This window comes from Prorops nasuta, unplaced genomic scaffold (assembly GCF_024137725.1).
Source record: "Prorops nasuta isolate Cenicafe-Biocafe unplaced genomic scaffold, Cenicafe_Pnas_1.2 PNAS00188, whole genome shotgun sequence".
NCBI lineage: Eukaryota > Metazoa > Arthropoda > Insecta > Hymenoptera > Bethylidae > Prorops > Prorops nasuta.
The window spans coordinates 50,808-64,733 of record NW_027116984.1 but is presented as its reverse complement, the minus strand read 5'-3'; the positions used below and the strand labels follow the sequence as shown (position 1 = coordinate 64,733).

General features: G+C 41.0%; 1 pseudogene; it reads left to right on the top strand.

The window, feature by feature from the left end:
• The first annotated feature begins 5,496 nt into the window (after positions 1 to 5,496).
• On the top strand, positions 5,497 to 12,423 carry LOC136785205 (uncharacterized; annotated as a pseudogene).
• Positions 12,424 to 13,926: the final 1,503 nt, after the last annotated feature.

Genomic DNA, 13,926 nt, shown 5'->3' with positions numbered 1-13,926 from the left:
TGATGGAGCATTTGTAACTCCAAAAGGCATTCTTAAAAATTCAAAATGACCCTCGGGAGTAATGAAAGCTGTCTTTTCTATAGAATTTTCCGCCACAGGCACTTGATAATATCCGGATGCTAGGTCCAGCCCTGTGAAATATTTATTTCCCCCTAACTTATCAATTTGTTCTTCTATGATTGGTAATGGATATTTGTCTTTTATCGTGATTGCATTGAGTTTTCTATAATCCACACACATACGATAATCTCCAGTTTTCTTTTTTACTAGTATTATAGGACTTGCATAAGGTGATACGGAATCACGAATTATGCCATTTTCCTTCATTTTTTCCACCATCTCTCGTACAATCTTTTTCTCTAGCTCTGGTAATCTGTAAGGTCTATATACTATCGGTTCATCAGTTACACACTTTATTTCGAATGTAACAGTGTCTGTTTTTCCTAAATTTTGCCATGACCTTGCTACACAATCATTAAATTCTTCTACCAAATTAATGCATTGTCGTTGAACTGAATCCTCCACATTTCCGAATTGAAAGTTATTGTTCTTAACAAATTCACACAAGCTGACATTAGTTACCGTCTCAACTTCCCGTTCGCCTCGTCGTATTTCTTTTATTATTAATTCCTTTCCTTTATTGATTGTCAAAATATGATCTTGATTCAAGAAATCACGCCCTACTATTATGTCATACATAAGACATGAATCGGGTACTATTAAAGCCCTAACTTTTGCCATCGCTTCCATTACTCTTAATTCAATTGTTACTGCTTCGTTTGTATGTATCAAGTAACCTGCAAATCCTTTCAAAACAATATTCTGACCTACTTCTTTAGTTATACCAAACTTAGCTATTAACGATGCACGTAAGATTGTACATGCACTTCCCGAATCTATTAATCCTTTTAATTTTCGACCGTTAACAAATACATTGAGTTCGTATGAATTTGAATTTACATTCATTCCGGTATTAATTTCATTCACGTTTTTCGTTCGTAAACAATTGTCTTCCTTATGACCTAACCTTTTGCACTTAGCACACTCTACGCGTGGCCTTCTACAATCTTTTGCTACATGCCCTTTTATTCCACAATTAAAACATTTAACAGTTATATTATCACCATTATCCGTCTTTGTCTTCTCTTTTCCTTTAACAAACCCTTCGCTATTTGATTTATTTCTTCGAGATGAACTGGTATCTATACGTTGATATTCATTCATTTTTGAAATTTCTCCAAGTGTATTCATATATGCATAAAGTTCGTTTGTATTTGCACTTTGTGCCGATCTTATTATCCGCGCTAAATTTTCATCACGTATACCTCCAATAACCATATCTATCTGATACTTGTCAGGAATATCAATGTTTAATTTCCTTATCTTACATAATTTTTGAAAACAATAATCACCTAATGTTTGTCCTAACCTTGCTTCATAGTTGGCTGCTTCTCTGATTAACTTAGAAAATGGAACTGACTTACGAAATTGCGTTATCATTATATCCTTTGTTTCGGCCCACGTAGAAATAATCTGTTGTCTCGAATCATACCATTGCCTTGCGTGACCTTTTAGACGACTTGCTATCAGTCGTACAATCGTCCTGTCATCCCAATCAAAACGTGCTGCCAAATCATCGACGTGTTTGATCCACGTTTCCACTGACATCTCATCCATTGCCGGATCATATAATGGTATAAGCTGCTCATCTCCTTGTCTCATATTAGAAACACCTACTGTTTGATTCATCGCCTGTGATCTTCTTTCCAACTGTTTCACCAGCAATTCTAATCTCATAACTTTTTCTTTTTGACTTTCACTTTCACTTGAAGTTGAACTGCTACATCTTTTCCGTTTTCTGCGCTGCTTACATTTACGTGAATCTTCTTTCTTGCGATGACGACCCATCTCACCTTATTTTAATTCTTTTCGAATCCCACTTCTGATTTGTTGGAAAAATAATAGACAAAACAAACAGTAGAACTTTATTTTATTGCAGAACATGTAGACCTTCGTTCTTCACAGAATCTTCTCTTCTTTTTTTTCTATCTGTTATTCATGTTGCTTAGCAACATGCATAACAACTATTATTATTCTTTTTGTTTATTTTCTACACGACGCTATACAACTCGGTTCGCATTCTTTCCTTACAATATATATATATATATATATACATAATACCAGATTGAAATAAAACATTTGGAATTTCCAGGAGTAAGAAGAAAATTGAGGGGGAGGGGAGTAGCACGGAATAGGTTAGGTTTAGGTTAGCTGCTGGTTTTATTTTGACAAGTTGGCAGTGAAGTTTGCCGAGGCGGATAACCTGTTGAATCGCGAGGACGAGGACGCTAGAATGGCAGAAAAGTGGCTATAATAAATCGGCGAACGCGCGTATGTACGTGGCGTGATCGCGACCTACCGCAACGCGCTCCTGTACGAGTAGCAGCGCAAACGGAAGAAAGGGGTGGCGGTGCTGCCATAATGGGGTATAATTGTCGCGAGCAATGCGAGGACAGTGCACCATTACCGCATTTTTCAGCGTCTTTCTTGCGCCCGCCTTGCCTGTGGAGATGCGCTTTGCACCGGATCCGCCGGCTTTGCGCGCCATACTTTTTTCCCGCGCAACCAGAGCTCCCAGGAATTTCGTTGGCACGTCGTCCTCCAGCATCGTGCCCGTTGAGGTAGGCCCTCGTATCACCCAGGTCTCTCTATTCAGGAAAATACACTGTTACGCGAGAGGACCACCTATTTAGGAAAATCTCCGAATCGCTCTTGTCTGCACCGATTTTTACGCCTTCCTTTGCGAAGGACCATTTCGCGCTTGGTCATTTCCATCTTGAAACATATTATCGTAGAGAGATGGAGAATAGATTTTACGCGTTCCGTCGTTTCGTCACTTTGACAGCCGATGAAAATGTTGTAGCGTATTACAGGACGATTTGCGAGGAGCTCGAATGCCAAGAATGCCGAGCCGTTGGTAAAACTGACAAATAGCCTCCCTTTCTCGGCCGATGAATTTGGTTCGTTACGCGAAGCTAATCACACGGTAATTAAATAGCGCGCGCTGCGAAAAAACTCTAGCAATTAAGACGCGAGAGAAAGTACTCGACATCCGTACAGGACAACTATAACGAGAAAAAGAAACAGTGCCGAGTACACTAAGATTATTTACGCGTATACCAATCCGAGTCCTATTGCTCGACGATAAAAATACTCTCATCGTGAAAAGAGGGAGAGGTCGGTTTCCTTTGATGCAAGAAATTCTCCGGCATATATAGCGGTGTAACAAAATAAAAACGAATTTAGGGATCTTATCAATCAATTACACTCTTAGACTTCCTGTTTCTCTTTTATCGATTCATTATTTTTTCGTATTTCAGCAAATCCTTGTTAGTTCATCTTTGCTAATCTAGTTTGCATTAATCGTGTCATTGGAGCTAATGATTTGACAATACATATAGTGTGCTCCAAGAAGCTTTAACATAAGAAAATAAAAATTTACTTCGATAATTATTATAGATATCAATTTTTTGTAAGAGATCTCTATAAATACAAGTAGGAACAAGTTTCGACAAGGTCTTGTGTGAATCAAGATTCGATATCTGTAACAGTTAAGGAGAGATACAAGGATTTCAGGCTGCGTTTAAGCGGTGGATAGCAAAAAATTTATATATCAGTTTAAACTTCGTTAACGGAAAATAATTGGACGTGTTCTCGCCTCGTTGAAACAGTTAAAACTCTTAGGACAAAGCTGTTACATCGTTGTTCAGATATCCCGGAAGAGATTCCTTTCATTGGTGTAGCGCAAAGTTCACGCAAATAGATAAGAAAAAATTGTCTCGAGCTAGTCAGTGTCTTCCTTTCTTTATAATTGATCCCAACCCCCCCCCCCCCCCCCCTGCTTTACCCCTCTCAGTATGGCAATTTTTAACGAGAAATTTCCCGTTCAACGGAATAGAATCTCGCTGTTTAATATCGGTATTTATTCCGGTGTTTGTTTCTATAACTTATGTTTCACTCTCTCGTATCTATGAGACTGTGACTTATCTCTTTTGGCATGAATTCCGATGCAATTGAACGTCCGTGTATCAGTCAGTGCCACATCGGTGTTTCAAGTGCAACGTTTCCTCTGCTAAACGTCAAGTGTATAAAACAATAGAATCTTTACGAAAGAATAGATATTACGTCATTAATTAAAAATTGATTGTAAACAATTTGAAAATGAGATTTTTATATAATCAATCGACTAATATATAACCACTGTTTATACAGCGTTGATATAGTAAAATTCCCCTAATGACACGTGTAAGGAAAGATAGTTGGTTTTGTAAAGTGCAGGATTCGAGTTTTTTGAACGTGTTTAGACTGGTCCTTTGGGGCGAGTGCTGCGTTTTGTTTCTCTCCATTCAAGGCGGCAAATTGCTCTCTCGTCACTCCAAAAGAACGCACTTAAGACCCTCTCATTAATATGCGTAAAGTGTTTGAGACGTCCCCTCAGCCTCCGCCTCATCTCTCTCTCTCACACACACACACCACATCTATCTCCCACTCTTATTCTTATCTTCACTCTCCTTCCTGCTTCCACCAGAGAGCATCGGAACCCAGGAATACCACGTTTCGTCCTCGCTGTTACAACCATACAGTTAAATTAATAATCACCAGCACCAACCCAATAACTTTACTCTCGAACCATAGTTCTATCGATCGAATTACAAAAGACAATTATACAATTATACTCAAATTATTACCGCTGTAAATCAATGAATAATTCATGGACTTCATTATGTACAGCTACAGCAAGCATGAGACTTTATCTTCTTTGCAAGGTTGATAATGGCTTAATATAACGGTTAGAGGCGATTGGCGCAGAAGGGAGAAAAAGGTAGTGAAGGGGTTGAAGGGGAGAAGAAGCGCATTCATTATTGTTACCGGCATAATGATCGCACGTTCGTTAAATAAGCGTTTGTCGTCGTTCCAAGTGGTCCCGCGGTCTCTCATCAAGCCTCGTAACTCGTGAAATAATATTGCGACGAATTCTCGGGGACTTAATTCTCCATACTCGATGGCGAAACTACCGGATGATCATAAGACGGGTTCGATCGAGATCTCCCAGTCAACGCTATCTGTGCGAGCCTCGTGCCGGAAGCTAAATCCTCAAAATTTCAGAGAGGTCCCAGGATGCCGTGTCGAATGGTTATTGAAGGAGCAACGAAAACCATTTTCGTTTTGGTGTCAGTCGTTCGGCATCGAACCACCCAATTAAATCTACATCCGCGTGGCAAATTCGTGTATGCCATACAGTGTATCGTGTTATTACTCGCATGATACTCCTCTTGCACTTTTCTTCTATGCAAATTACCAGTCGCATTAAATGCGTTGCTCGAATCTCTTCGATGAATTTTACTATTTATTTCAATGCTTATAATATATATATATATAACTGATACACGGCAGGTATTAGTGTAGGATGCCTACAATGTCATCTATATGAGAGCAATGCAGTTACTGAAATTGGACTCCTCGGATAAGATAGCGAGCAAGTGGAATAAGCAACAGATGGGTGGTCCACTGATAACGTTTATATATCGCGAATATTACTTTGTCACTTTGCTTATTATTTCAGTTATTCCGACGGTAAATGTTATTTGATCCAGCGGATCGTATTATTAGTGTTCTTATAAATATTATTATATTTATGTGTGTGTGTGTGTGTGTGTGTGAAATAAAGGAAATGGTACGAAGGAGCGTTTGTAACACGAGAAATTTCTTGTTTTTCCGCAGGGTTAGGAAGTCTTTTAGTGACGCTTTTGGTGGTTTCGGTGAACAGTGCTCCAATAATGAACCCTGATAGAAGAATGAGCTCGCCTCCCAAATGGGTAAACCCTTGCGGGCTTGCCGCGGACGATTTCGAGGGAGAGCTGGACGTGGTTCAATTGAAGGACGAGCAACTTCTAAATCAAGTCGTGGTCCAAGCAAAAACTGCTCTGATGCACGCACAATTGTTTCGAGATGACTATGTAAGTACTCTTTTAAATGCCATAATAATGTGAAAAGTTAAAGTTTACCGCGTTGATCGCGCTGCGCGTTACGGGAGAGAAATCGTGAGACTTTGAGGTTTGCTCGAGTTCCGTGCTTTTGAAACTTGTCAATTGTTCGATGATTATTGACGTGACTTCGGCAGGGATCAAACGGAGTAGAGGGAGAGATCTGAGCGGAAGGCGATTATAGTGGTATTTCCGGTCGTTCAAACGTCCATCATAGTTCTATCATCACGTTCCGATCTTCGAAACTGATATCTCACTCTCTCTCTCTCTCTCCTCCCTCCTGCCCTCTTGCACGCGGTACTCTCGAACGTTTTATATACAGCTTGATGGATATAAACAAAATAAAAGGTTCCCTCGCGAGAAATTAGAATTCGAGACACGTAAAAAATGTGTGCGAATTAAACGATATTAATAACGTCGTTACAGTATGTCAGTCGGGAGTGTGGAAATTTGGTACTCGAGTCACGAATGGAACGGCCATTATGGGTGCATTTGGGGGGTTGATGAATATTTCACTCGGCTCGTATATATATATATATATATAATATAACCTCCTTATAATGATATTGGCCCTGTCTGTATCTTCGTCGAGACCCAAAGTCCCATTGTACGTGTCTTATGGTTGCATTGGTGTACACCGGAAGAACGATCGACGAGCGTTATCCATCCCTACCAATGAAACGCCACACGAACACGCGCGCATTTCTTAATCATGGTGTATCTAATATTGCATTCTTATATATGATTATATCCAACTCTTTTTCTCTCCGTCTAATAGACCATAATTAATTTAATATCGGGATCGATAAATGGTAACTGGTTTTTCTTTCTTCTCTTCGAAATAGTGTTTTACAAAAGTTTGATATATTCATAATTGTTGTATTACGAAAATAAGCATGAGCGGTGGTCCCTATCGTATTTAAGCAGAAATGATGTACCTGTCATCTTGACAGGCTATCATCATTGTTGGAAATGCTGAGAAATTTTGGTCGAATGCTTTTGATCGAGCATCTCTCGTATGAATTCCTCGCGGCGAAAAGACAGAGGCGTCTTCGAGCCCGGCGCGACCTGCCGTGGTGGATCCTTCTTTTCGAAAGGATCTTCCCAACTGATCGTACCTTATTATCTCTGACCAAGGACAATAAATCACGCTTCGGGTCCGCCACTGCGCTTCAAGGTTTCTCTCTCAAAATCCTCTCCCCGAAGCAACACGTGAGAACCAAATCACCGGAATGAGAAGCTACAATTTCCTTCGATGTTTCATTACTCTATTCTCTCTCTCTCTCTCTTAATATGTATACCTTGCTCCATTTAGTTTCAACTAATTTTTCAATTAGAAAACGCGATGATAGCCTCTTTTCCTCCCTCTTTCTCTGATCTCTTTTCGTGTTCCAAAATTGCTAATTCATCAATCAAGACACACGTGTTATTATAGAATTGAATCATAATCTCTATATAGTCGTGGTCATTGCATCACTTGGTCGAGATACGCGATACCCGTGTTTTCTAAGTCAGCGCATAATGCGATATGGGCCAACTATAGTCCTGCGACCGTTTCTCGCAATGTATGGCTATGCTCACTCGCTAGTCTCACTCCCGTATAGGAGAACACTTGGACGTCGAGTAAGCAAAGACCGCGATTTGCGAATGATGAGAATGCTTGGTCGAGTTCTTTCACCACGTGTTCATGGTCCTCTCTCTCTCTCTCTCGCACACACACACAGATGCATGCATAATTACGTGGACACAGTAGAGTAGCTACCGAGCTTTCTCAGGCTCCAACGCAGGCAGGTGCGTTATGTGCCTGATACCACGACTAATGGCGACATACTGTCTGGTGGTCCAGTGACGTCATCATCCAAGTTTTGTTACCGTTCCTGACTTGATACGTTCGGCCGCAGTGAAGAGAAAGAATAGATTAGCCATAGGATACCAAGAGAGACAAAAAGTTCTTTGATTCTGTGATAATTTGCATCTTGCAAGGAGCAATACAGTTTAACTCTCATTGACAAAATTATACTCCATTCTTTTCATTTTCATGATTCTTTCCAAACCTAAAAATTCGTTGTGATAAATAACGCAAGGAGTTATAGTGATAAAGATGTAGGATTTTTTGTTATACGTATAGCGGGCATAGGTACGTGCAGGAATCGGATAAAACTATCGGAAGCGCAGGATTCCAATAAATCAGAATCGGAAGCTGCCTCCTTCGGGCGCGTAGGCACCCACGCCACACCGGAACACATTCTGCATACTAAACCGGAGACCGGATATACTACGCGCCACAGCATATATATACTATATATATACGTGATATGTGCTTGTATATATACATGTATACACTCTTCACCGTGTATACCATGCTACAGCGCGTATCCGCTGCGCTTTTTTATTATCCTCTATCGAATCGTAAAATCCTGGCTATGCCACACGAAGCTCCGACATATTTTCTTTCCGAATCGAAAGTAAAAACTGCACGCATGAAAATTGCACGTGAAAATTAATTAATGCGCAAAATTTGCGAGGTGTCCGAGGAATTATTTACGACGAAGTTTCTTTTTTTATCAAGCTCACGTGGCATTATTGCGTTGGTCAGGTACATACTATCTGTTTACGCTTAGTTTCTCATATTTTGCAAGCTTGGTAAGCTTAGCTTGGGAATTTATCGATACACGAAAGGGTATACCGAAATTTTTATAACTTCGTAATAAGCGGTGAAGCGGTCTCGGCCTTAATAGAAGAAAGGCTAATTGATTTTGACGGGTCCTCGACACTGCCAAGAAGAGGGGAGGGAGGAGAGACTATACCTACTTCCTGCCAGTTTTCTGCCGGGTTTTACGATTATTCCGTGCCCTGGTGTGGCCGACGAGACTTTTACGATGCACAAAAGACCCGCGCAACGATTTGTCCGCCGGCCAGTGGTTTTTAACGACAATTTCTTCCTTTATTCCCTCTTGTGCTCTCTCTCTCTCTCTCTCTCTCTCTCACTCCTTTACCCTTTCTTACTTTTTTACATCTCCGCCCCAACATCCTCAATCCTTCAAGAACTTTCATTTTTTGTCCGTGAATCGCGAAAAGCACTCTGAGAAAATCGACAGTGGTGCAAACTAGAATTCGTGTTCGCGATTGCATGCGAGTCCTCTAGGAATTGAATTAATTCGAGACTGGGTCAGCTAGTTGTATGACACGACGACAAAAACGAAGATGTCATAGGACAATTTAGCTCTTGTCGGCTTGATATTTTCAAGCAGAACGGAAGGGAAGAACCTTATATGTATTCATTAATGGTCGGCTGACGCAAAAGCATCGTAAAAGTGCGTTTAATTACCTTGTATCTCTCGACCATCCACTAATCTCAATAATGAATCAAACGAACGTCTATAGCTGGCATACAAAGTAACTGTTTATTATATATAGAAAAGACGAGTCTCTCTATCCTCTTCGACAATTTTCGCTAACGATTTGGGCGTGGTACGGATAATATCTTATAAGAGACCACTTTTGGATAGCCTTTTGGTGGCACCTTTTGGCAAGGATTCGAAGATTTCATGTTCAGCATTTCAATCTCTCTCTCTCTCTCTCTCTCTCTCTCTTATTTTATATAAATATTTATTTTTAGAATTCGTCAATACCATTTTCACGATTTACAATATATTTGGTTGCATGGAAAAAAAATATACTGCAATATTTTACCATTTCTGAACCCTGATAAGCTCTTATGAATCGTTCTGTGGGTCAGCTGGTTCAAGCGCAGGGTCGAAGACACAAAAAATAATACAGCAATTTCTACCAAACAATCTTCGCCAAATGATTACTCGTAAAATTTCCCTCAAATCGCCAATATCCGCCATGAAACTCGATTCCTTCCTAGTGAAAACTCGTTGATTACCCTTTCGACTTTGTATAGAATGATTAATTTCATTGGACGGTGTAAAACGGTGATTTGAGCTCCTTGAGTTCTAGTTTCACAAGCTTGTAACATTTGGAAACCAACGAATACTATTTTGGAACATGAGTTCGTTGGAGGTCAAATGGTTTATCCTTATAAATGGAGCAAAAGCTTTATATATATATAGATTACAGTATTATAATTGACAAATATTTGTTTTTATCAAAGCAACGAAGAAGCTAAGAAGCGACTTCTCTGAACTTCCTTTCAAAGGAGGATCCCGCAGTTGTTATGTAAATATCTCTTTCTCTCTTTTCCATCTCCCTTTCGTTAAGGGAGAAATGATTCATAATGACTTGCCGGATGTAAGCGATGCCTCGATGAAACAATTAGCCCGTCTGACCCGGTGCCCGATTTCCAAGTAGTTTCTGGGTAAGGATCGAGCCGATGTTTTGCCAACTCGATGGCTTCACGGTATTCCCAAAAAGTCACTCCTGACTCGATCGCTTCATGCAAGAACGCTATAGATGTGCTTAGTCATTAGGCTAGTCGGATCGCGATAAGCTATATCACTCGACCAATCTCCTCAAGACTCGTTTTGTTCGTTGGCCAAAAAGCACACGAAACAATAATTTCACTCTCGAATCTATTGACCAGTCCGTTCGTTGTAATCGGCGATTAAACACGTATTTTACAGTATTTTACAGAAATCCACTCAAACATTTGCAACGGTCAATAACACACTTGTCAGCGAATCGAGCATCCACGGTTGCTTCCACTCGAGTTTCCCGTATAACACACTTGTATTTTCACGTGTGTGGAATGCGTTTGCATGCTACAGACCTTCATGAAAATATTGACGAAGCGAGACAACACGATTGTTTTTGACGAACATTAACCGACCAAGGTCGCACGGATTCCGATAGTATACGATATTTTTCATAAACAAATCTCAGAATCCTTAATTGCTCGACTCGCATCGTAGAAAGGCTGAAGGCGACTTATCGCGTTAATGATAAAGAAAAAAAAAACAAAAGAAAAAAGCAAGGAGAATATTATATTTTTTTTTAACAGGAGATTCGTCTTATTTCTTTATAGATCAGGCGGACCTTCAACACCGACTTCTCCGACCTGCACTCGACGTGGAAGGACAATCATTATGATTGGCTACCTGGGCCCGAACAAATACCGAAAAAGCTGGGTGAACAACTCGATCAAGAGTTTCTCGATAGGCTGGAGGTACGTATGGTTAGTAATCGACGACTTATCATTATTTCATCATTGAAATCCTCCGACGATCCTCGCATGCTGCATCGTAAACGATCCTAGGAATCTCAATGGTAGATATCCAAGGCTGATCTTCCCGAATGTTTCTTTGCAGCTGGACACGACTCTGCTGGACGCGTACGAGTACATGCAACGATACGCGGTTGGCCTTGAGCAGATAGTCTGGGACCAAGAGGATCATCAGCTCGAGTTTCGCAAACATTTCAAGGACAACCGAATTCAAACTCCGAACGGTAAGTCAGAGTTTGGGTTACCGTTCGAGACCTGCCTTTTTAATCGTTGCTCCACCCGACCCTCGTGCTTTTTGGCTTTTTGGCTCCGGGCAGTTGGCCAGATCGTGCCGAGCACTCCGAGCAAAAAACCAACCGCTGCGCGACTTTCACAATGGCACAGGCTAACCGAGCCCAATTAGCTCCGACTAATACAGACTCGCTCCTATTGCCGCAAGTGCCGCGATAAAAAAAGAAAAAGAAAAGAAAAAACTGCTCTGCCAGTTTTACGATTGTTTTACGTAAAGGCTAATAGTCACCAAAGCGCAGGATTCTTATACATGTATAGGTGAAAAATGGTGATTTTATCGAGCGTTTCACGACTGTCGCGACTGCGATTACCCGCGATTTTCCCTACTTTTTCGTTTCCGCTATTATTTTGCAAAGGAAATTCTGTCCCACTGCAATCTCCAGCGGGAATAACGAGAGAAAGATGATGGGGACGGGTGTAAATACTGTAATACCTCCACAATGCTTGAATGGAGTGAATAACATAATTGTTTTTGTGCGCAGGTGCTTTGCGAGCTGCAGGTGGCACTGGTCGAGCGTGGAGTTCCTCTACGGCCCGATGTGACACGGGAGGCGATGACAGCCGAGTACAGGAATATGTCAAACTCGGAGACTTATAGGAATTTGAGGGATTGGCTCATCTTTCGTGATTACATGAACGGTCTCGAGTACGTGGTGCAAGTTTTCGAGCACCTGGGCAAGAGCTTCGAATCCTGAAGCTGGCAAAGCGGAAGTCGAATGAGGGCGACCAGGCGACGACTCGCTCATCTCAGAAGACTCAAACTGCCCCGTCTGGAAGCTTCGCTATTCTCAACTGCCGAAGTTCTATCATAGTTCCCTATTATATAACACTGGTTGCTGCAGATATACAATAGTCAATCGGATACATCCTCGTTTGACGTTCATAACCATCGGGATTTCCTGTATAATCTTCTAACCCAAAGGGAGAGAGAGAGAGAGAGAGAGAGAGAGAGAGGGAGAGAGAGGCACGCAACCATATTTTCACCCTCTTTCTCTTTAAACATTTCCACATATCTCTCTCTCTCTCTTTCTCTGCAAACAACGTGACAAGAATGATTTCACATACGTACTTTGGCTAGGAGCGAAGGATATATTCTGGATCGAGCCGAGTTTGGCTTCCGCCGCCGCTACATTGACACCATAAACCGTGTGCAATGATCGAGTGAGTAAAAGAGAGAGAGAGAGAGAGAGAGAGTTAACGGAGATTAGCCGCTCTTAAAACAAGCAAGAAGATTAACGCCTGGCATGACGCACTCTACGGGGGATCATTAACATGGTCGGGCCAACGTTGTGCCAGCTAACCTTGGCAAAACTCGTCAAAGTAGTCAAGAGCACAATAGTTCGGACAGCGGCTGTTATCCGGTCGACGATGTACATTGTACGCGCACACGCGTGCACAAACGTACAAATACACACGCACCAATGGAAGTATTTATATATACATTTACACACACGTTCTCTCATCTTGGAAGGGGAAAAATGGCCAGTCGAGGATCACGCTGAAAACTTCTCAAAAGTGCACTCACCTTTCGACACGTCCCATCGTTAACGTATCCAAAAACTTGGATAGAGTTTTACGATATTCTTCGTCTTGGAAATACACGATACTCACCTGGATATATTTACCAAGCTGAGGGAGGCTGAAAATCATGGATGGAACATGACGGGGGTTCAAAATGAAGAGTATCAATCTTATCGTAATCGACGAACACCCGCGCTGTGCCTCGATCGATTGCGAATAAGATCCCGTAGATCCCTTGACTTTGCGTACTCGTTCATTATTGAATCGCTGTGAATGTCCTGCCTGGATTTCCAAAAGCACGCGACATTCGATCATCGTTGATACAGACGCAGAGTCCTCGTGTGTAAAAGTGAGTGTAAATGTGAGAAGGGGAAAGAAGAAATTTGCATACATGTGTTGGGGAAAGAGAAGCTTGTGCGTCGTACTGATATTATTGTTAGTTAACTATAGTTGATAATATGCGATATTCGCGTTTACCTGGACGAAAAAGCAGCTAATGGACAAGAAATTGCTTACGGCACGCAATCGTAAGGAATTTACGATAACATCGTTTATAAGTCGGAAAGAATCTCGCGACGTACTCCCCTTTTATATCCTGTCTCATAATTTATTGACTAACTGTAATATTGTATTCGTATTTATTCAGATTATTTATTTTATTTTTGTAAAGATTTTACACATCGGATTAATTATGTATTTAAAGTGTCTACTGGAGCTTAAAACTATCTATAATAGGTCAGGAGAAGTAGGGCATGTGCGTGGGATAGAAAGAGGGAGGGAAATATATTATATTATAGAGTTTATTAGAAGAGAAAGAGAGTGAGAGAGGGACGTAATATGTGTGCCTGTGTGTATATGTGAGTGTATGCGTGTCCTAGAGTGAAA